The following is a 21,115-nucleotide window of genomic DNA, read 5'->3' on the forward strand; positions in this document are numbered from 1 at the left end:
GTGAGCAAATAATAGAATTTTTACAATACCTGGAAACTAAATGGCTCAAAATAATGAGAGATTTTACAAACTCACTCTGGTTTCTCAAACTCATCACAGGGGCCTGATGCACGACATTACTTTTTAAAATCTTACTGTTTTTGATAAGAGGAACAAGGAACTTTTTAATTGCAAAGCATTCATTAAAACAAAACTTGAGGAGCCAAACTTTGTATTACGGTGACCGAAGATGTGCAGTTTGAATAATAATCTTGAAATTCAGACGTACAAAGATTTTACACACTGATTTTCAACGGTAATTCCACAACCAATAAAGTTGAATCTTTTGAAAGACATGTCAAAGGTGTGAATCTGAAATTCACTTTCAAAGAAATTCACAATGAAATGCACTGTGTAAGTCCAGCATGTTGTCAGCTAAGAAATCAGCAAAAATGAACTATCTCATTACTGGCCATATAGATGAGAAAGGAAAATAAACTCATGTTTACAATGTGGATGTGAAAGAACAGTTTCTAGGTTCAGCTTCAATATTTATGTTTATGAATAATTGATATGTTCATATTGTCTAACAGCTATCTAGACGGATAAAGCTATGTATGCATCTATACATACTTATGCGTTCATACGCATCAGTATAAAACATTGATATTAGGTTTTTTCTAGACCAAATTCTAAAAAATGAGTTAAATAGTGAATCTCATAATTGTAGTAGGTCCCACCGAGATTTGAACTCGGATCGCTGGATTCAGAGTCCAGAGTGCTAACCATTACACCATGGAACCCTCTCACACAAGAGTGACTTTTCCATTGAGACAAAAGAGAGCGCATCAGTGATGGCCTTCTCTTATATTGATACAAAGATATCTCATTTGAATGGTCATAGTGGATAGAGCTTTAATGTGATTTGATTCTTTTCGCTATATTCTCTATAAAAGTGTTAAATATTCAAATGTTTATCAGAATATAAAAGTTATATCACAATGTTCATCTTTGCCTGTAGCATAATTAAACAGTCTACATTTCCAGACTACTGAAGCAATGTCTCTGTCTCCTGCATGGGTGGCTCCATAGAGCAATGGTTGGCAATTTGGACTTTGCATCCAATGATCCGATTTGAGACCTTGGAGGGACTTTTTTTATTACTCTTGAGCTTTTCCATTTCTTCATCTTTGTTCATTGATAGCTCAAATCCAACACCAGTAGGTTGAAAGAGTCAATTATTGAATGCTTTCAAAATGTCCATCAGCTTGAACAAGTTACATCAATACAAACTTTACAATACTTTGACATCAAATTTCTTCACAAAGTAGTTAGCCATTATAAAATCATATCCTGATTTTCTCAAACGCATTTCAGACGGGTGATTCACAGCATCACTTTTTTAAGCTTTCCTGCTATTGATAAGGCGAAAATAGCACATTTTGAATGAGAAGTTTTCTTCAATCAAACATAGAGGAACCCAAATGATGATCTCATTCAGCTAGTAAAAATGTTGTTTTATATTAGTATGGAAATCGTGAAAAGAAAATGTTTTTCATGCTGATTTACAACAGTTGCTCTCCAATCGTAAAATATAAGCTTTTGGTCGGAGGCATCACAGGTACTGATCAAATTCTCATTTTTGAACTTTATTCACAAATCATATGATATGCTTTGTATACATCAACTGTATTGTTGGATCAATACTGAGTAAAAAGTGACTATCTCAATTTCAGGACATATAAAAGAGAAAGAAGTAGAAACTCATGTTTCAAATGCTGAGAGGCAACAACTGTTCATGATTTTCACCTCCACTAATTATATTTATTTTTATAATCTATATGTTTATATTTTCCTATAAATATACAGAGACATATAGCTATATATACAGAGATACATATGTACAGGTTGATTTTTACATGTTTATAAGTAAATGTGATGTTGTTCCAAATAAAACTTCTAAGAACTGAATGGAAAAGAAAATTGTAAAGTTCAGATAAGTCCCACTGAAATTTGTACTCAGATCCCTGTTTTCAGAGTCCAGAGTGCTAACCATGACACCATCCACCCTCCCCTACCAGGGTGAGCTTTCCATTTTGACAGAAGAGATTTGCCTCAGGGGGCAACTTATCTTTTATTGAAAAATATTATCTCACATAAAAACCACTGTTCAACAGAGTTATAACGTTATTTGAGTCTTTTGGGCAACATCCTTCCCCAACATAGTTCAATATGCAAAAGTTTACCAGAATAGGAAAGCAATCCAATTCAGTTTCTCTTTGACAGTAGAATATTAAAAACTTTGACATTTCCACATTGCTGCAGCAGTTTGCACTCCTTTCACATGGGAGGTTCCATGGTGTAATGGTTAGCACTTTGGACTTTGAATCCAATGATCCGAGTTCAAATCTCGGTGGGACCATTTTATGACTCTTGACCAAATCATTTTCTTTCAAGTGTATTCATTAATATCACATATCTAATACCGGTAGGGTGAAAAATTAATTTATTGATTATACTCTAAAAGTTTACTAGATGTGAGCAAATAATAGAATTTTTACAATACCTGGAAACTAAATGGCTCAAAATAATGAGAGATTTTACAAACTCACTCTGGTTTCTCAAACTCATCACAGGGGCCTGATGCACGACATTACTTTTTAAAATCTTACTGTTTTTGATAAGGGGAACAAGGAACTTTTTAATTGCAAAGCATTCATTAAAACAAAACTTGAGGAGCCAAACTTTGTATTACGGTGACCGAAGATGTGCAGTTTGAATAATAATCTTGAAATTCAGACGTACAAAGATTTTACACACTGATTTTCAACAGTAATTCCACAACCAATAAAGTTGAATCTTTTGAAAGACATGTAAAAGGTGTGAATCTGAAATTCACTTTCAAAGAAATTCACAATGAAATGCACTGTGTAAGTCCAGCATGTTGTCAGCTAAGAAATCAGCAAAAATGAACTATCTCATTACTGGCCATATAGATGAGAAAGGAAAATAAACTCATGTTTACAATGTGGATGTGAAAGAACAGTTTCTAGGTTCAGCTTCAATATTTATGTTTATGAATAATTGATATGTTCATATTGTCTAACAGCTATCTAGACGGATAAAGCAATGTATGCATCTATACATACTTATGCGTTCATACGCATCAGTATAAAACATTGATATTAGGTTTTTTCTAGACCAAATTCTAAAAAATGAGTTAAACAGTGAATCTCATAATTGTAGTAGGTCCCACCGAGATTTGAACTCGGATCGCTGGATTCAGAGTCCAGAGTGCTAACCATTACACCATGGAACCCTCTCACACAAGAGTGACTTTTCCATTGAGACAAAAGAGAGCGCATCAGTGATGGCCTTCTCTTATATTGATACAAAGATATCTCATTTGAATGGTCATAGTGGATAGAGCTTTAATGTGATTTGATTCTTTTCGCTATATTCTCTATAAAAGTGTTAAATATTCAAATGTTTATCAGAATATAAAAGTTATATCACAATGTTCATCTTTGCCTGTAGCATAATTAAACAGTCTACATTTCCAGACTACTGAAGCAATGTCTCTGTCTCCTGCATGGGTGGCTCCATAGAGCAATGGTTGGCAATTTGGACTTTGCATCCAATGATCCGATTTGAGACCTTGGAGGGACTTTTTTTATTACTCTTGAGCTTTTCCATTTCTTCATCTTTGTTCATTGATAGCTCAAATCCAACACCAGTAGGTTGAAAGAGTCAATTATTGAATGCTTTCAAAATGTCCATCAGCTTGAACAAGTTACATCAATACAAACTTTACAATACTTTGACATCAAATTTCTTCACAAAGTAGTTAGCCATTATAAAATCATATCCTGATTTTCTCAAACGCATTTCAGACGGGTGATTCACAGCATCACTTTTTTAAGCTTTCCTGCTATTGATAAGGCGAAAATAGCACATTTTGAATGAGAAGTTTTCTTCAATCAAACATAGAGGAACCCAAATGATGATCTCATTCAGCTAGTAAAAATGTTGTTTTATATTAGTATGGAAATCGTGAAAAGAAAATGTTTTTCATGCTGATTTACAACAGTTGCTCTCCAATCGTAAAATATAAGCTTTTGGTCGGAGGCATCACAGGTACTGATCAAATTCTCATTTTTGAACTTTATTCACAAATCATATGATATGCTTTGTATACATCAACTGTATTGTTGGATCAATACTGAGTAAAAAGTGACTATCTCAATTTCAGGACATATAAAAGAGAAAGAAGTAGAAACTCATGTTTCAAATGCTGAGAGGCAACAACTATTCATGATTTTCACCTCCACTAATTATATTTATTTTTATAATCTATATGTTTATATTTTCCTATAAATATACAGAGACATATAGCTATATATACAGAGATACATATGTACAGGTTGATTTTTACATGTTTATAAGTAAATGTGATGTTGTTCCAAATAAAACTTCTAAGAACTGAATGGAAAAGAAAATTGTAAAGTTCAGATAAGTCCCACTGAAATTTGTACTCAGATCCCTGTTTTCAGAGTCCAGAGTGCTAACCATGACACCATCCACCCTCCCCTACCAGGGTGAGCTTTCCATTTTGACAGAAGAGATTTGCCTCAGGGGGCAACTTATCTTTTATTGAAAAATATTATCTCACATAAAAACCACTGTTCAACAGAGTTATAACGTTATTTGAGTCTTTTGGGCAACATCCTTCCCCAACATAGTTCAATATGCAAAAGTTTACCAGAATAGGAAAGCAATCCAATTCAGTTTCTCTTTGACAGTAGAATATTAAAAACTTTGACATTTCCACATTGCTGCAGCAGTTTGCACTCCTTTCACATGGGAGGTTCCATGGTGTAATGGTTAGCACTTTGGACTTTGAATCCAATGATCAGAGTTCAAATCTCGGTGGGACCATTTTATGACTCTTGACCAAATCGTTTTCTTTTAAGTGTATTCATTAATATCACATATCTAATACCGGTAGGGTGAAAAATTAATTTATTGATTATACTCTAAAAGTTTACTAGATGTGAGCAAATAATAGAATTTTTACAATACCTGGAAACTAAATGGCTCAAAATAATGAGAGATTTTACAAACTCACTCTGGTTTCTCAAACTCATCACAGGGGCCTGATGCACGACATTACTTTTTAAAATCTTACTGTTTTTGATAAGGGGAACAAGGAACTTTTTAATTGCAAAGCATTCATTAAAACAAAACTTGAGGAGCCAAACTTTGTATTACGGTGACCGAAGATGTGCAGTTTGAATAATAATCTTGAAATTCAGACGTACAAAGATTTTACACACTGATTTTCAACAGTAATTCCACAACCAATCAAGTTGAATCTTTTGAAAGACATGTCAAAGGTGTGAATCTGAAATTCACTTTCAAAGAAATTCACAATGAAATGCACTGTGTAAGTCCAGCATGTTGTCAGCTAAGAAATCAGCAAAAATGAACTATCTCATTACTGGCCATATAGATGAGAAAGGAAAATAAACTCATGTTTACAATGTGGATGTGAAAGAACAGTTTCTAGGTTCAGCTTCAATATTTATGTTTATGAATAATTGATATGTTCATATTGTCTAACAGCTATCTAGACGGATAAAGCTATGTATGCATCTATACATACTTATGCGTTCATACGCATCAGTATAAAACATTGATATTAGGTTTTTTCTAGACCAAATTCTAAAAAATGAGTTAAACAGTGAATCTCATAATTGTAGTAGGTCCCACCGAGATTTGAACTCGGATCGCTGGATTCAGAGTCCAGAGTGCTAACCATTACACCATGGAACCCTCTCACACAAGAGTGACTTTTCCATTGAGACAAAAGAGAGCGCATCAGTGATGGCCTTCTCTTATATTGATACAAAGATATCTCATTTGAATGGTCATAGTGGATAGAGCTTTAATGTGATTTGATTCTTTTCGCTATATTCTCTATAAAAGTGTTAAATATTCAAATGTTTATCAGAATATAAAAGTTATATCACAATGTTCATCTTTGCCTGTAGCATAATTAAACAGTCTACATTTCCAGACTACTGAAGCAATGTCTCTGTCTCCTGCATGGGTGGCTCCATAGAGCAATGGTTGGCAATTTGGACTTTGCATCCAATGATCCGATTTGAGACCTTGGAGGGAATTTTTTTATTACTCTTGAGCTTTTCCATTTCTTCATCTTTGTTCATTGATAGCTCAAATCCAACACCAGTAGGTTGAAAGAGTCAATTATTGAATGCTTTCAAAATGTCCATCAGCTTGAACAAGTTACATCAATACAAACTTTACAATACTTTGACATCAAATTTCTTCACAAAGTAGTTAGCCATTATAAAATCATATCCTGATTTTCTCAAACGCATTTCAGACGGGTGATTCACAGCATCACTTTTTTAAGCTTTCCTGCTATTGATAAGGCGAAAATAGCACATTTTGAATGAGAAGTTTTCTTCAATCAAACATAGAGGAACCCAAATGATGATCTCATTCAGCTAGTAAAAATGTTGTTTTATATTAGTATGGAAATCGTGAAAAGAAAATGTTTTTCATGCTGATTTACAACAGTTGCTCTCCAATCGTAAAATATAAGCTTTTGGTCGGAGGCATCACAGGTACTGATCAAATTCTCATTTTTGAACTTTATTCACAAATCATATGATATGCTTTGTATACATCAACTGTATTGTTGGATCAATACTGAGTAAAAAGTGACTATCTCAATTTCAGGACATATAAAAGAGAAAGAAGTAGAAACTCATGTTTCAAATGCTGAGAGGCAACAACTGTTCATGATTTTCACCTCCACTAATTATATTTATTTTTATAATCTATATGTTTATATTTTCCTATAAATATACAGAGACATATAGCTATATATACAGAGATACATATGTACAGGTTGATTTTTACATGTTTATAAGTAAATGTGATGTTGTTCCAAATAAAACTTCTAAGAACTGAATGGAAAAGAAAATTGTAAAGTTCAGATAAGTCCCACTGAAATTTGTACTCAGATCCCTGTTTTCAGAGTCCAGAGTGCTAACCATGACACCATCCACCCTCCCCTACCAGGGTGAGCTTTCCATTTTGACAGAAGAGATTTGCCTCAGGGGGCAACTTATCTTTTATTGAAAAATATTATCTCACATAAAAACCACTGTTCAACAGAGTTATAACGTTATTTGAGTCTTTTGGGCAACATCCTTCCCCAACATAGTTCAATATGCAAAAGTTTACCAGAATAGGAAAGCAATCCAATTCAGTTTCTCTTTGACAGTAGAATATTAAAAACTTTGACATTTCCACATTGCTGCAGCAGTTTGCACTCCTTTCACATGGGAGGTTCCATGGTGTAATGGTTAGCACTTTGGACTTTGAATCCAATGATCCGAGTTCAAATCTCGGTGGGACCATTTTATGACTCTTGACCAAATCATTTTCTTTCAAGTGTATTCATTAATATCACATATCTAATACCGGTAGGGTGAAAAATTAATTTATTGATTATACTCTAAAAGTTTACTAGATGTGAGCAAATAATAGAATTTTTACAATACCTGGAAACTAAATGGCTCAAAATAATGAGAGATTTTACAAACTCACTCTGGTTTCTCAAACTCATCACAGGGGCCTGATGCACGACATTACTTTTTAAAATCTTACTGTTTTTGATAAGGGGAACAAGGAACTTTTTAATTGCAAAGCATTCATTAAAACAAAACTTGAGGAGCCAAACTTTGTATTACGGTGACCGAAGATGTGCAGTTTGAATAATAATCTTGAAATTCAGACGTACAAAGATTTTACACACTGATTTTCAACAGTAATTCCACAACCAATAAAGTTGAATCTTTTGAAAGACATGTAAAAGGTGTGAATCTGAAATTCACTTTCAAAGAAATTCACAATGAAATGCACTGTGTAAGTCCAGCATGTTGTCAGCTAAGAAATCAGCAAAAATGAACTATCTCATTACTGGCCATATAGATGAGAAAGGAAAATAAACTCATGTTTACAATGTGGATGTGAAAGAACAGTTTCTAGGTTCAGCTTCAATATTTATGTTTATGAATAATTGATATGTTCATATTGTCTAACAGCTATCTAGACGGATAAAGCAATGTATGCATCTATACATACTTATGCGTTCATACGCATCAGTATAAAACATTGATATTAGGTTTTTTCTAGACCAAATTCTAAAAAATGAGTTAAACAGTGAATCTCATAATTGTAGTAGGTCCCACCGAGATTTGAACTCGGATCGCTGGATTCAGAGTCCAGAGTGCTAACCATTACACCATGGAACCCTCTCACACAAGAGTGACTTTTCCATTGAGACAAAAGAGAGCGCATCAGTGATGGCCTTCTCTTATATTGATTCAAAGATATCTCATTTGAATGGTCATAGTGGATAGAGCTTTAATGTGATTTGATTCTTTTCGCTATATTCTCTATAAAAGTGTTAAATATTCAAATGTTTATCAGAATATAAAAGTTATATCACAATGTTCATCTTTGCCTGTAGCATAATTAAACAGTCTACATTTCCAGACTACTGAAGCAATGTCTCTGTCTCCTGCATGGGTGGCTCCATAGAGCAATGGTTGGCAATTTGGACTTTGCATCCAATGATCCGATTTGAGACCTTGGAGGGACTTTTTTTATTACTCTTGAGCTTTTCCATTTCTTCATCTTTGTTCATTGATAGCTCAAATCCAACACCAGTAGGTTGAAAGAGTCAATTATTGAATGCTTTCAAAATGTCCATCAGCTTGAACAAGTTACATCAATACAAACTTTACAATACTTTGACATCAAATTTCTTCACAAAGTAGTTAGCCATTATAAAATCATATCCTGATTTTCTCAAACGCATTTCAGACGGGTGATTCACAGCATCACTTTTTTAAGCTTTCCTGCTATTGATAAGGCGAAAATAGCACATTTTGAATGAGAAGTTTTCTTCAATCAAACATAGAGGAACCCAAATGATGATCTCATTCAGCTAGTAAAAATGTTGTTTTATATTAGTATGGAAATCGTGAAAAGAAAATGTTTTTCATGCTGATTTACAACAGTTGCTCTCCAATCGTAAAATATAAGCTTTTGGTCGGAGGCATCACAGGTACTGATCAAATTCTCATTTTTGAACTTTATTCACAAATCATATGATATGCTTTGTATACATCAACTGTATTGTTGGATCAATACTGAGTAAAAAGTGACTATCTCAATTTCAGGACATATAAAAGAGAAAGAAGTAGAAACTCATGTTTCAAATGCTGAGAGGCAACAACTATTCATGATTTTCACCTCCACTAATTATATTTATTTTTATAATCTATATGTTTATATTTTCCTATAAATATACAGAGACATATAGCTATATATACAGAGATACATATGTACAGGTTGATTTTTACATGTTTATAAGTAAATGTGATGTTGTTCCAAATAAAACTTCTAAGAACTGAATGGAAAAGAAAATTGTAAAGTTCAGATAAGTCCCACTGAAATTTGTACTCAGATCCCTGTTTTCAGAGTCCAGAGTGCTAACCATGACACCATCCACCCTCCCCTACCAGGGTGAGCTTTCCATTTTGACAGAAGAGATTTGCCTCAGGGGGCAACTTATCTTTTATTGAAAAATATTATCTCACATAAAAACCACTGTTCAACAGAGTTATAACGTTATTTGAGTCTTTTGGGCAACATCCTTCCCCAACATAGTTCAATATGCAAAAGTTTACCAGAATAGGAAAGCAATCCAATTCAGTTTCTCTTTGACAGTAGAATATTAAAAACTTTGACATTTCCACATTGCTGCAGCAGTTTGCACTCCTTTCACATGGGAGGTTCCATGGTGTAATGGTTAGCACTTTGGACTTTGAATCCAATGATCAGAGTTCAAATCTCGGTGGGACCATTTTATGACTCTTGACCAAATCGTTTTCTTTTAAGTGTATTCATTAATATCACATATCTAATACCGGTAGGGTGAAAAATTAATTTATTGATTATACTCTAAAAGTTTACTAGATGTGAGCAAATAATAGAATTTTTACAATACCTGGAAACTAAATGGCTCAAAATAATGAGAGATTTTACAAACTCACTCTGGTTTCTCAAACTCATCACAGGGGCCTGATGCACGACATTACTTTTTAAAATCTTACTGTTTTTGATAAGGGGAACAAGGAACTTTTTAATTGCAAAGCATTCATTAAAACAAAACTTGAGGAGCCAAACTTTGTATTACGGTGACCGAAGATGTGCAGTTTGAATAATAATCTTGAAATTCAGACGTACAAAGATTTTACACACTGATTTTCAACAGTAATTCCACAACCAATCAAGTTGAATCTTTTGAAAGACATGTCAAAGGTGTGAATCTGAAATTCACTTTCAAAGAAATTCACAATGAAATGCACTGTGTAAGTCCAGCATGTTGTCAGCTAAGAAATCAGCAAAAATGAACTATCTCATTACTGGCCATATAGATGAGAAAGGAAAATAAACTCATGTTTACAATGTGGATGTGAAAGAACAGTTTCTAGGTTCAGCTTCAATATTTATGTTTATGAATAATTGATATGTTCATATTGTCTAACAGCTATCTAGACGGATAAAGCTATGTATGCATCTATACATACTTATGCGTTCATACGCATCAGTATAAAACATTGATATTAGGTTTTTTCTAGACCAAATTCTAAAAAATGAGTTAAACAGTGAATCTCATAATTGTAGTAGGTCCCACCGAGATTTGAACTCGGATCGCTGGATTCAGAGTCCAGAGTGCTAACCATTACACCATGGAACCCTCTCACACAAGAGTGACTTTTCCATTGAGACAAAAGAGAGCGCATCAGTGATGGCCTTCTCTTATATTGATACAAAGATATCTCATTTGAATGGTCATAGTGGATAGAGCTTTAATGTGATTTGATTCTTTTCGCTATATTCTCTATAAAAGTGTTAAATATTCAAATGTTTATCAGAATATAAAAGTTATATCACAATGTTCATCTTTGCCTGTAGCATAATTAAACAGTCTACATTTCCAGACTACTGAAGCAATGTCTCTGTCTCCTGCATGGGTGGCTCCATAGAGCAATGGTTGGCAATTTGGACTTTGCATCCAATGATCCGATTTGAGACCTTGGAGGGACTTTTTTTATTACTCTTGAGCTTTTCCATTTCTTCATCTTTGTTCATTGATAGCTCAAATCCAACACCAGTAGGTTGAAAGAGTCAATTATTGAATGCTTTCAAAATGTCCATCAGCTTGAACAAGTTACATCAATACAAACTTTACAATACTTTGACATCAAATTTCTTCACAAAGTAGTTAGCCATTATAAAATCATATCCTGATTTTCTCAAACGCATTTCAGACGGGTGATTCACAGCATCACTTTTTTAAGCTTTCCTGCTATTGATAAGGCGAAAATAGCACATTTTGAATGAGAAGTTTTCTTCAATCAAACATAGAGGAACCCAAATGATGATCTCATTCAGCTAGTAAAAATGTTGTTTTATATTAGTATGGAAATCGTGAAAAGAAAATGTTTTTCATGCTGATTTACAACAGTTGCTCTCCAATCGTAAAATATAAGCTTTTGGTCGGAGGCATCACAGGTACTGATCAAATTCTCATTTTTGAACTTTATTCACAAATCATATGATATGCTTTGTATACATCAACTGTATTGTTGGATCAATACTGAGTAAAAAGTGACTATCTCAATTTCAGGACATATAAAAGAGAAAGAAGTAGAAACTCATGTTTCAAATGCTGAGAGGCAACAACTGTTCATGATTTTCACCTCCACTAATTATATTTATTTTTATAATCTATATGTTTATATTTTCCTATAAATATACAGAGACATATAGCTATATATACAGAGATACATATGTACAGGTTGATTTTTACATGTTTATAAGTAAATGTGATGTTGTTCCAAATAAAACTTCTAAGAACTGAATGGAAAAGAAAATTGTAAAGTTCAGATAAGTCCCACTGAAATTTGTACTCAGATCCCTGTTTTCAGAGTCCAGAGTGCTAACCATGACACCATCCACCCTCCCCTACCAGGGTGAGCTTTCCATTTTGACAGAAGAGATTTGCCTCAGGGGGCAACTTATCTTTTATTGAAAAATATTATCTCACATAAAAACCACTGTTCAACAGAGTTATAACGTTATTTGAGTCTTTTGGGCAACATCCTTCCCCAACATAGTTCAATATGCAAAAGTTTACCAGAATAGGAAAGCAATCCAATTCAGTTTCTCTTTGACAGTAGAATATTAAAAACTTTGACATTTCCACATTGCTGCAGCAGTTTGCACTCCTTTCACATGGGAGGTTCCATGGTGTAATGGTTAGCACTTTGGACTTTGAATCCAATGATCAGAGTTCAAATCTCGGTGGGACCATTTTATGACTCTTGACCAAATCATTTTCTTTTAAGTGTATTCATTAATATCACATATCTAATACCGGTAGGGTGAAAAATTAATTTATTGATTATACTCTAAAAGTTTACTAGATGTGAGCAAATAATAGAATTTTTACAATACCTGGAAACTAAATGGCTCAAAATATTGAGAGATTTTACAAACTCACTCTGGTTTCTCAAACTCATCACAGGGGCCTGATGCACGACATTACTTTTTAAAATCTTACTGTTTTTGATAAGGGGAACAAGGAACTTTTTAATTGCAAAGCATTCATTAAAACAAAACTTGAGGAGCCAAACTTTGTATTACGGTGACCGAAGATGTGCAGTTTGAATAATAATCTTGAAATTCAGACGTACAAAGATTTTACACACTGATTTTCAACAGTAATTCCACAACCAATAAAGTTGAATCTTTTGAAAGACATGTCAAAGGTGTGAATCTGAAATTCACTTTCAAAGAAATTCACAATGAAATGCACTGTGTAAGTCCAGCATGTTGTCAGCTAAGAAATCAGCAAAAATGAACTATCTCATTACTGGCCATATAGATGAGAAAGGAAAATAAACTCATGTTTACAATGTGGATGTGAAAGAACAGTTTCTAGGTTCAGCTTCAATATTTATGTTTATGAATAATTGATATGTTCATATTGTCTAACAGCTATCTAGACGGATAAAGCTATGTATGCATCTATACATACTTATGCGTTCATACGCATCAGTATAAAACATTGATATTAGGTTTTTTCTAGACCAAATTCTAAAAAATGAGTTAAACAGTGAATCTCATAATTGTAGTAGGTCCCACCGAGATTTGAACTCGGATCGCTGGATTCAGAGTCCAGAGTGCTAACCATTACACCATGGAACCCTCTCACACAAGAGTGACTTTTCCATTGAGACAAAAGAGAGCGCATCAGTGATGGCCTTCTCTTATATTGATACAAAGATATCTCATTTGAATGGTCATAGTGGATAGAGCTTTAATGTGATTTGATTCTTTTCGCTATATTCTCTATAAAAGTGTTAAATATTCAAATGTTTATCAGAATATAAAAGTTATATCACAATGTTCATCTTTGCCTGTAGCATAATTAAACAGTCTACATTTCCAGACTACTGAAGCAATGTCTCTGTCTCCTGCATGGGTGGCTCCATAGAGCAATGGTTGGCAATTTGGACTTTGCATCCAATGATCCGATTTGAGACCTTGGAGGGACTTTTTTTATTACTCTTGAGCTTTTCCATTTCTTCATCTTTGTTCATTGATAGCTCAAATCCAACACCAGTAGGTTAAAAGAGTCAATTATTGAATGCTTTCAAAATGTCCATCAGCTTGAACAAGTTACATCAATACAAACTTTACAATACTTTGACATCAAATTTCTTCACAAAGTAGTTAGCCATTATAAAATCATATCCTGATTTTCTCAAACGCATTTCAGACGGGTGATTCACAGCATCACTTTTTTAAGCTTTCCTGCTATTGATAAGGCGAAAATAGCACATTTTGAATGAGAAGTTTTCTTCAATCAAACATAGAGGAACCCAAATGATGATCTCATTCAGCTAGTAAAAATGTTGTTTTATATTAGTATGGAAATCGTGAAAAGAAAATGTTTTTCATGCTGATTTACAACAGTTGCTCTCCAATCGTAAAATATAAGCTTTTGGTCGGAGGCATCACAGGTACTGATCAAATTCTCATTTTTGAACTTTATTCACAAATCATATGATATGCTTTGTATACATCAACTGTATTGTTGGATCAATACTGAGTAAAAAGTGACTATCTCAATTTCAGGACATATAAAAGAGAAAGAAGTAGAAACTCATGTTTCAAATGCTGAGAGGCAACAACTGTTCATGATTTTCACCTCCACTAATTATATTTATTTTTATAATCTATATGTTTATATTTTCCTATAAATATACAGAGACATATAGCTATATATACAGAGATACATATGTACAGGTTGATTTTTACATGTTTATAAGTAAATGTGATGTTGTTCCAAATAAAACTTCTAAGAACTGAATGGAAAAGAAAATTGTAAAGTTCAGATAAGTCCCACTGAAATTTGTACTCAGATCCCTGTTTTCAGAGTCCAGAGTGCTAACCATGACACCATCCACCCTCCCCTACCAGGGTGAGCTTTCCATTTTGACAGAAGAGATTTGCCTCAGGGGGCAACTTATCTTTTATTGAAAAATATTATCTCACATAAAAACCACTGTTCAACAGAGTTATAACGTTATTTGAGTCTTTTGGGCAACATCCTTCCCCAACATAGTTCAATATGCAAAAGTTTACCAGAATAGGAAAGCAATCCAATTCAGTTTCTCTTTGACAGTAGAATATTAAAAACTTTGACATTTCCACATTGCTGCAGCAGTTTGCACTCCTTTCACATGGGAGGTTCCATGGTGTAATGGTTAGCACTTTGGACTTTGAATCCAATGATCCGAGTTCAAATCTCGGTGGGACCATTTTATGACTCTTGACCAAATCATTTTCTTTCAAGTGTATTCATTAATATCACATATCTAATACCGGTAGGGTGAAAAATTAATTTATTGATTATACTCTAAAAGTTTACTAGATGTGAGCAAATATTAGAATTTTTACAATACCTGGAAACTAAATGGCTCAAAATAATGAGAGATTTTACAAACTCACTCTGGTTTCTCAAACTCATCACAGGGGCCTGATGCACGACATTACTTTTTAAAATCTTACTGTTTTTGATAAGGGGAACAAGGAACTTTTTAATTGCAAAGCATACATTAAAACAAAACTTGAGGAGCCAAACTTTGTATTACGGTGACCGAAGATGTGCAGTTTGAATAATAATCTTGAAATTCAGACGTACAAAGATTTTACACACTGATTTTCAACAGTAATTCCACAACCAATAAAGTTGAATCTTTTGAAAGACATGTAAAAGGTGTGAATCTGAAATTCACTTTCAAAGAAATTCACAATGAAATGCACTGTGTAAGTCCAGCATGTTGTCAGCTAAGAAATCAGCAAAAATGAACTATCTCATTACTGGCCATATAGATGAGAAAGGAAAATAAACTCATGTTTACAATGTGGATGTGAAAGAACAGTTTCTAGGTTCAGCTTCAATATTTATGTTTATGAATAATTGATATGTTCATATTGTCTAACAGCTATCTAGACGGATAAAGCAATGTATGCATCTATACATACTTATGCGTTCATACGCATCAGTATAAAACATTGATATTAGGTTTTTTCTAGACCAAATTCTAAAAAATGAGTTAAACAGTGAATCTCATAATTGTAGTAGGTCCCACCGAGATTTGAACTCGGATCGCTGGATTCAGAGTCCAGAGTGCTAACCATTACACCATGGAACCCTCTCACACAAGAGTGACTTTTCCATTGAGACAAAAGAGAGCGCATCAGTGATGGCCTTCTCTTATATTGATACAAAGATATCTCATTTGAATGGTCATAGTGGATAGAGCTTTAATGTGATTTGATTCTTTTCGCTATATTCTCTATAAAAGTGTTAAATATTCAAATGTTTATCAGAATATAAAAGTTATATCACAATGTTCATCTTTGCCTGTAGCATAATTAAACAGTCTACATTTCCAGACTACTGAAGCAATGTCTCTGTCTCCTGCATGGGTGGCTCCATAGAGCAATGGTTGGCAATTTGGACTTTGCATCCAATGATCCGATTTGAGACCTTGGAGGGACTTTTTTTATTACTCTTGAGCTTTTCCATTTCTTCATCTTTGTTCATTGATAGCTCAAATCCAACACCAGTAGGTTGAAAGAGTCAATTATTGAATGCTTTCAAAATGTCCATCAGCTTGAACAAGTTACATCAATACAAACTTTACAATACTTTGACATCAAATTTCTTCACAAAGTAGTTAGCCATTATAAAATCATATCCTGATTTTCTCAAACGCATTTCAGACGGGTGATTCACAGCATCACTTTTTTAAGCTTTCCTGCTATTGATAAGGCGAAAATAGCACATTTTGAATGAGAAGTTTTCTTCAATCAAACATAGAGGAACCCAAATGATGATCTCATTCAGCTAGTAAAAATGTTGTTTTATATTAGTATGGAAATCGTGAAAAGAAAATGTTTTTCATGCTGATTTACAACAGTTGCTCTCCAATCGTAAAATATAAGCTTTTGGTCGGAGGCATCACAGGTACTGATCAAATTCTCATTTTTGAACTTTATTCACAAATCATATGATATGCTTTGTATACATCAACTGTATTGTTGGATCAATACTGAGTAAAAAGTGACTATCTCAATTTCAGGACATATAAAAGAGAAAGAAGTAGAAACTCATGTTTCAAATGCTGAGAGGCAACAACTGTTCATGATTTTCACCTCCACTAATTATATTTATTTTTATAATCTATATGTTTATATTTTCCTATAAATATACAGAGACATATAGCTATATATACAGAGATACATATGTACAGGTTGATTTTTACATGTTTATAAGTAAATGTGATGTTGTTCCAAATAAAACTTCTAAGAACTGAATGGAAAAGAAAATTGTAAAGTTCAGATAAGTCCCACTGAAATTTGTACTCAGATCCCTGTTTTCAGAGTCCAGAGTGCTAACCATGACACCATCCACCCTCCCCTACCAGGGTGAGCTTTCCATTTTGACAGAAGAGATTTGCCTCAGGGGGCAACTTATCTTTTATTGAAAAATATTATCTCACATAAAAACCACTGTTCAACAGAGTTATAACGTTATTTGAGTCTTTTGGGCAACATCCTTCCCCAACATAGTTCAATATGCAAAAGTTTACCAGAATAGGAAAGCAATCCAATTCAGTTTCTCTTTGACAGTAGAATATTAAAAACTTTGACATTTCCACATTGCTGCAGCAGTTTGCACTCCTTTCACATGGGAGGTTCCATGGTGTAATGGTTAGCACTTTGGACTTTGAATCCAATGATCAGAGTTCAAATCTCGGTGGGACCATTTTATGACTCTTGACCAAATCATTTTCTTTTAAGTGTATTCATTAATATCACATATCTAATACCGGTAGGGTGAAAAATTAAATTATTGATTATACTCTAAAAGTTTACTAGATGTGAGCAAATAATAGAATTTTTACAATACCTGGAAACTAAATGGCTCAAAATAATGAGAGATTTTACAAACTCACTCTGGTTTCTCAAACTCATCACAGGGGCCTGATGCACGACATTACTTTTTAAAATCTTACTGTTTTTGATAAGGGGAACAAGGAACTTTTTAATTGCAAAGCATTCATTAAAACAAAACTTGAGGAGCCAAACTTTGTATTACGGTGACCGAAGATGTGCAGTTTGAATAATAATCTTGAAATTCAGACGTACAAAGATTTTACACACTGATTTTCAACAGTAATCCCACAACCAATAAAGTTGAATCTTTTGAAAGACATGTCAAAGGTGTGAATCTGAAATTCACTTTCAAAGAAATTCACAATGAAATGCACTGTGTAAGTCCAGCATGTTGTCAGCTAAGAAATCAGCAAAAATGAACTATCTCATTACTGGCCATATAGATGAGAAAGGAAAATAAACTCATGTTTACAATGTGGATGTGAAAGAACAGTTTCTAGGTTCAGCTTCAATATTTATGTTTATGAATAATTGATATGTTCATATTGTCTAACAGCTATCTAGACGGATAAAGCTATGTATGCATCTATACATACTTATGCGTTCATACGCATCAGTATAAAACATTGATATTAGGTTTTTTCTAGACCAAATTCTAAAAAATGAGTTAAACAGTGAATCTCATAATTGTAGTAGGTCCCACCGAGATTTGAACTCGGATCGCTGGATTCAGAGTCCAGAGTGCTAACCATTACACCATGGAACCCTCTCACACAAGAGTGACTTTTCCATTGAGACAAAAGAGAGCGCATCAGTGATGGCCTTCTCTTATATTGATACAAAGATATCTCATTTGAATGGTCATAGTGGATAGAGCTTTAATGTGATTTGATTCTTTTCGCTATATTCTCTATAAAAGTGTTAAATATTCAAATGTTTATCAGAATATAAAAGTTATATCACAATGTTCATCTTTGCCTGTAGCATAATTAAACAGTCTACATTTCCAGACTACTGAAGCAATGTCTCTGTCTCCTGCATGGGTGGCTCCATAGAGCAATGGTTGGCAATTTGGACTTTGCATCCAATGATCCGATTTGAGACCTTGGAGGGAATTTTTTTATTACTCTTGAGCTTTTCCATTTCTTCATCTTTGTTCATTGATAGCTCAAATCCAACACCAGTAGGTTGAAAGAGTCAATTATTGAATGCTTTCAAAATGTCCATCAGCTTGAACAAGTTACATCAATACAAACTTTACAATACTTTGACATCAAATTTCTTCACAAAGTAGTTAGCCATTATAAAATCATATCCTGATTTTCTCAAACGCATTTCAGACGGGTGATTCACAGCATCACTTTTTTAAGCTTTCCTGCTATTGATAAGGCGAAAATAGCACATTTTGAATGAGAAGTTTTCTTCAATCAAACATAGAGGAACCCAAATGATGATCTCATTCAGCTAGTAAAAATGTTGTTTTATATTAGTATGGAAATCGTGAAAAGAAAATGTTTTTCATGCTGATTTACAACAGTTGCTCTCCAATCGTAAAATATAAGCTTTTGGTCGGAGGCATCACAGGTACTGATCAAATTCTCATTTTTGAACTTTATTCACAAATCATATGATATGCTTTGTATACATCAACTGTATTGTTGGATCAATACTGAGTAAAAAGTGACTATCTCAATTTCAGGACATATAAAAGAGAAAGAAGTAGAAACTCATGTTTCAAATGCTGAGAGGCAACAACTGTTCATGATTTTCACCTCCACTAATTATATTTATTTTTATAATCTATATGTTTATATTTTCCTATAAATATACAGAGACATATAGCTATATATACAGAGATACATATGTACAGGTTGATTTTTACATGTTTATAAGTAAATGTGATGTTGTTCCAAATAAAACTTCTAAGAACTGAATGGAAAAGAAAATTGTAAAGTTCAGATAAGTCTCACTGAAATTTGTACTCAGATCCCTGTTTTCAGAGTCCAGAGTGCTAACCATGACACCATCCACCCTCCCCTACCAGGGTGAGCTTTCCATTTTGACAGAAGAGATTTGCCTCAGGGGGCAACTTATCTTTTATTGAAAAATATTATCTCACATAAAAACCACTGTTCAACAGAGTTATAACGTTATTTGAGTCTTTTGGGCAACATCCTTCCCCAACATAGTTCAATATGCAAAAGTTTACCAGAATAGGAAAGCAATCCAATTCAGTTTCTCTTTGACAGTAGAATATTAAAAACTTTGACATTTCCACATTGCTGCAGCAGTTTGCACTCCTTTCACATGGGAGGTTCCATGGTGTAATGGTTAGCACTTTGGACTTTGAATCCAATGATCCGAGTTCAAATCTCGGTGGGACCATTTTATGACTCTTGACCAAATCATTTTCTTTCAAGTGTATTCATTAATATCACATATCTAATACCGGTAGGGTGAAAAATTAATTTATTGATTATACTCTAAAAGTTTACTAGATGTGAGCAAATAATAGAATTTTTACAATACCTGGAAACTAAATGGCTCAAAATAATGAGAGATTTTACAAACTCACTCTGGTTTCTCAAACTCATCACAGGGGCCTGATGCACGACATTACTTTTTAAAATCTTACTGTTTTTGATAAGGGGAACAAGGAACTTTTTAATTGCAAAGCATTCATTAAAACAAAACTTGAGGAGCCAAACTTTGTATTACGGTGACCGAAGATGTGCAGTTTGAATAATAATCTTGAAATTCAGACGTACAAAGATTTTACACACTGATTTTCAACAGTAATTCCACAACCAATAAAGTTGAATCTTTTGAAAGACATGTCAAAGGTGTGAATCTGAAATTCACTTTCAAAGAAATTCACAATGAAATGCACTGTGTAAGTCCAGCATGTTGTCAGCTAAGAAATCAGCAAAAATGAACTATCTCATTACTGGCCATATAGATGAGAAAGGAAAATAAACTCATGTTTACAATGTGGATGTGAAAGAACAGTTTCTAGGTTCAGCTTCAATATTTATGTTTATGAATAATTGATATGTTCATATTGTCTAACAGCTATCTAGACGGATAAAGCAATGTATGCATCTATACATACTTATGCGTTCATACGCATCAGTATAAAACATTGATATTAGGTTTTTTCTAGACCAAATTCTAAAAAATGAGTTAAACAGTGAATCTCATAATTGTAGTAGGTCCCACCGAGATTTGAACTCGGATCGCTGGATTCAGAGTCCAGAGTGCTAACCATTACACCATGGAACCCTCTCACACAAGAGTGACTTTTCCATTGAGACAAAAGAGAGCGCATCAGTGATGGCCTTCTCTTATATTGATACAAAGATATCTCATTTGAATGGTCATAGTGGATAGAGCTTTAATGTGATTTGATTCTTTTCGCTATATTCTCTATAAAAGTGTTAAATATTCAAATGTTTATCAGAATATAAAAGTTATATCACAATGTTCA

At 33.7% G+C, this 21,115-nt stretch overlaps 13 non-coding genes across 13 annotated transcripts; 4 read left to right on the plus strand and 9 right to left on the minus strand.

The window, feature by feature from the left end:
- Positions 1-710: 710 nt before the first annotated feature.
- On the minus strand, positions 711-782 carry TRNAQ-CUG (transfer RNA glutamine (anticodon CUG)). Its single transcript has one exon. It is a non-coding gene; the product is annotated as a tRNA-Gln (tRNA).
- A 1,547-nt stretch (positions 783-2,329) lies between these two features.
- TRNAQ-UUG (transfer RNA glutamine (anticodon UUG)) lies at positions 2,330-2,401 on the plus strand. The gene has a single exon. It is a non-coding gene; the product is annotated as a tRNA-Gln (tRNA).
- An 825-nt stretch (positions 2,402-3,226) lies between these two features.
- On the minus strand, positions 3,227-3,298 carry TRNAQ-CUG (transfer RNA glutamine (anticodon CUG)). The gene has a single exon. It is a non-coding gene; the product is annotated as a tRNA-Gln (tRNA).
- Positions 3,299-5,742: 2,444 nt separating this feature from the next.
- TRNAQ-CUG (transfer RNA glutamine (anticodon CUG)) lies at positions 5,743-5,814 on the minus strand. Its single transcript has one exon. It is a non-coding gene; the product is annotated as a tRNA-Gln (tRNA).
- A 1,547-nt stretch (positions 5,815-7,361) lies between these two features.
- TRNAQ-UUG (transfer RNA glutamine (anticodon UUG)) lies at positions 7,362-7,433 on the plus strand. The gene has a single exon. It is a non-coding gene; the product is annotated as a tRNA-Gln (tRNA).
- An 825-nt stretch (positions 7,434-8,258) lies between these two features.
- Positions 8,259-8,330, minus strand: TRNAQ-CUG (transfer RNA glutamine (anticodon CUG)). The gene has a single exon. It is a non-coding gene; the product is annotated as a tRNA-Gln (tRNA).
- Positions 8,331-10,774: 2,444 nt separating this feature from the next.
- TRNAQ-CUG (transfer RNA glutamine (anticodon CUG)) lies at positions 10,775-10,846 on the minus strand. The gene has a single exon. It is a non-coding gene; the product is annotated as a tRNA-Gln (tRNA).
- A 2,444-nt stretch (positions 10,847-13,290) lies between these two features.
- TRNAQ-CUG (transfer RNA glutamine (anticodon CUG)) lies at positions 13,291-13,362 on the minus strand. The gene has a single exon. It is a non-coding gene; the product is annotated as a tRNA-Gln (tRNA).
- A 1,547-nt stretch (positions 13,363-14,909) lies between these two features.
- On the plus strand, positions 14,910-14,981 carry TRNAQ-UUG (transfer RNA glutamine (anticodon UUG)). The gene has a single exon. It is a non-coding gene; the product is annotated as a tRNA-Gln (tRNA).
- Positions 14,982-15,806: 825 nt separating this feature from the next.
- TRNAQ-CUG (transfer RNA glutamine (anticodon CUG)) lies at positions 15,807-15,878 on the minus strand. Its single transcript has one exon. It is a non-coding gene; the product is annotated as a tRNA-Gln (tRNA).
- A 2,444-nt stretch (positions 15,879-18,322) lies between these two features.
- On the minus strand, positions 18,323-18,394 carry TRNAQ-CUG (transfer RNA glutamine (anticodon CUG)). The gene has a single exon. It is a non-coding gene; the product is annotated as a tRNA-Gln (tRNA).
- A 1,547-nt stretch (positions 18,395-19,941) lies between these two features.
- Positions 19,942-20,013, plus strand: TRNAQ-UUG (transfer RNA glutamine (anticodon UUG)). Its single transcript has one exon. It is a non-coding gene; the product is annotated as a tRNA-Gln (tRNA).
- An 825-nt stretch (positions 20,014-20,838) lies between these two features.
- TRNAQ-CUG (transfer RNA glutamine (anticodon CUG)) lies at positions 20,839-20,910 on the minus strand. Its single transcript has one exon. It is a non-coding gene; the product is annotated as a tRNA-Gln (tRNA).
- Positions 20,911-21,115: the final 205 nt, after the last annotated feature.

This window comes from Triturus cristatus, chromosome 5_2 (assembly GCF_964204655.1).
Source record: "Triturus cristatus chromosome 5_2, aTriCri1.1, whole genome shotgun sequence".
NCBI lineage: Eukaryota > Metazoa > Chordata > Amphibia > Caudata > Salamandridae > Triturus > Triturus cristatus.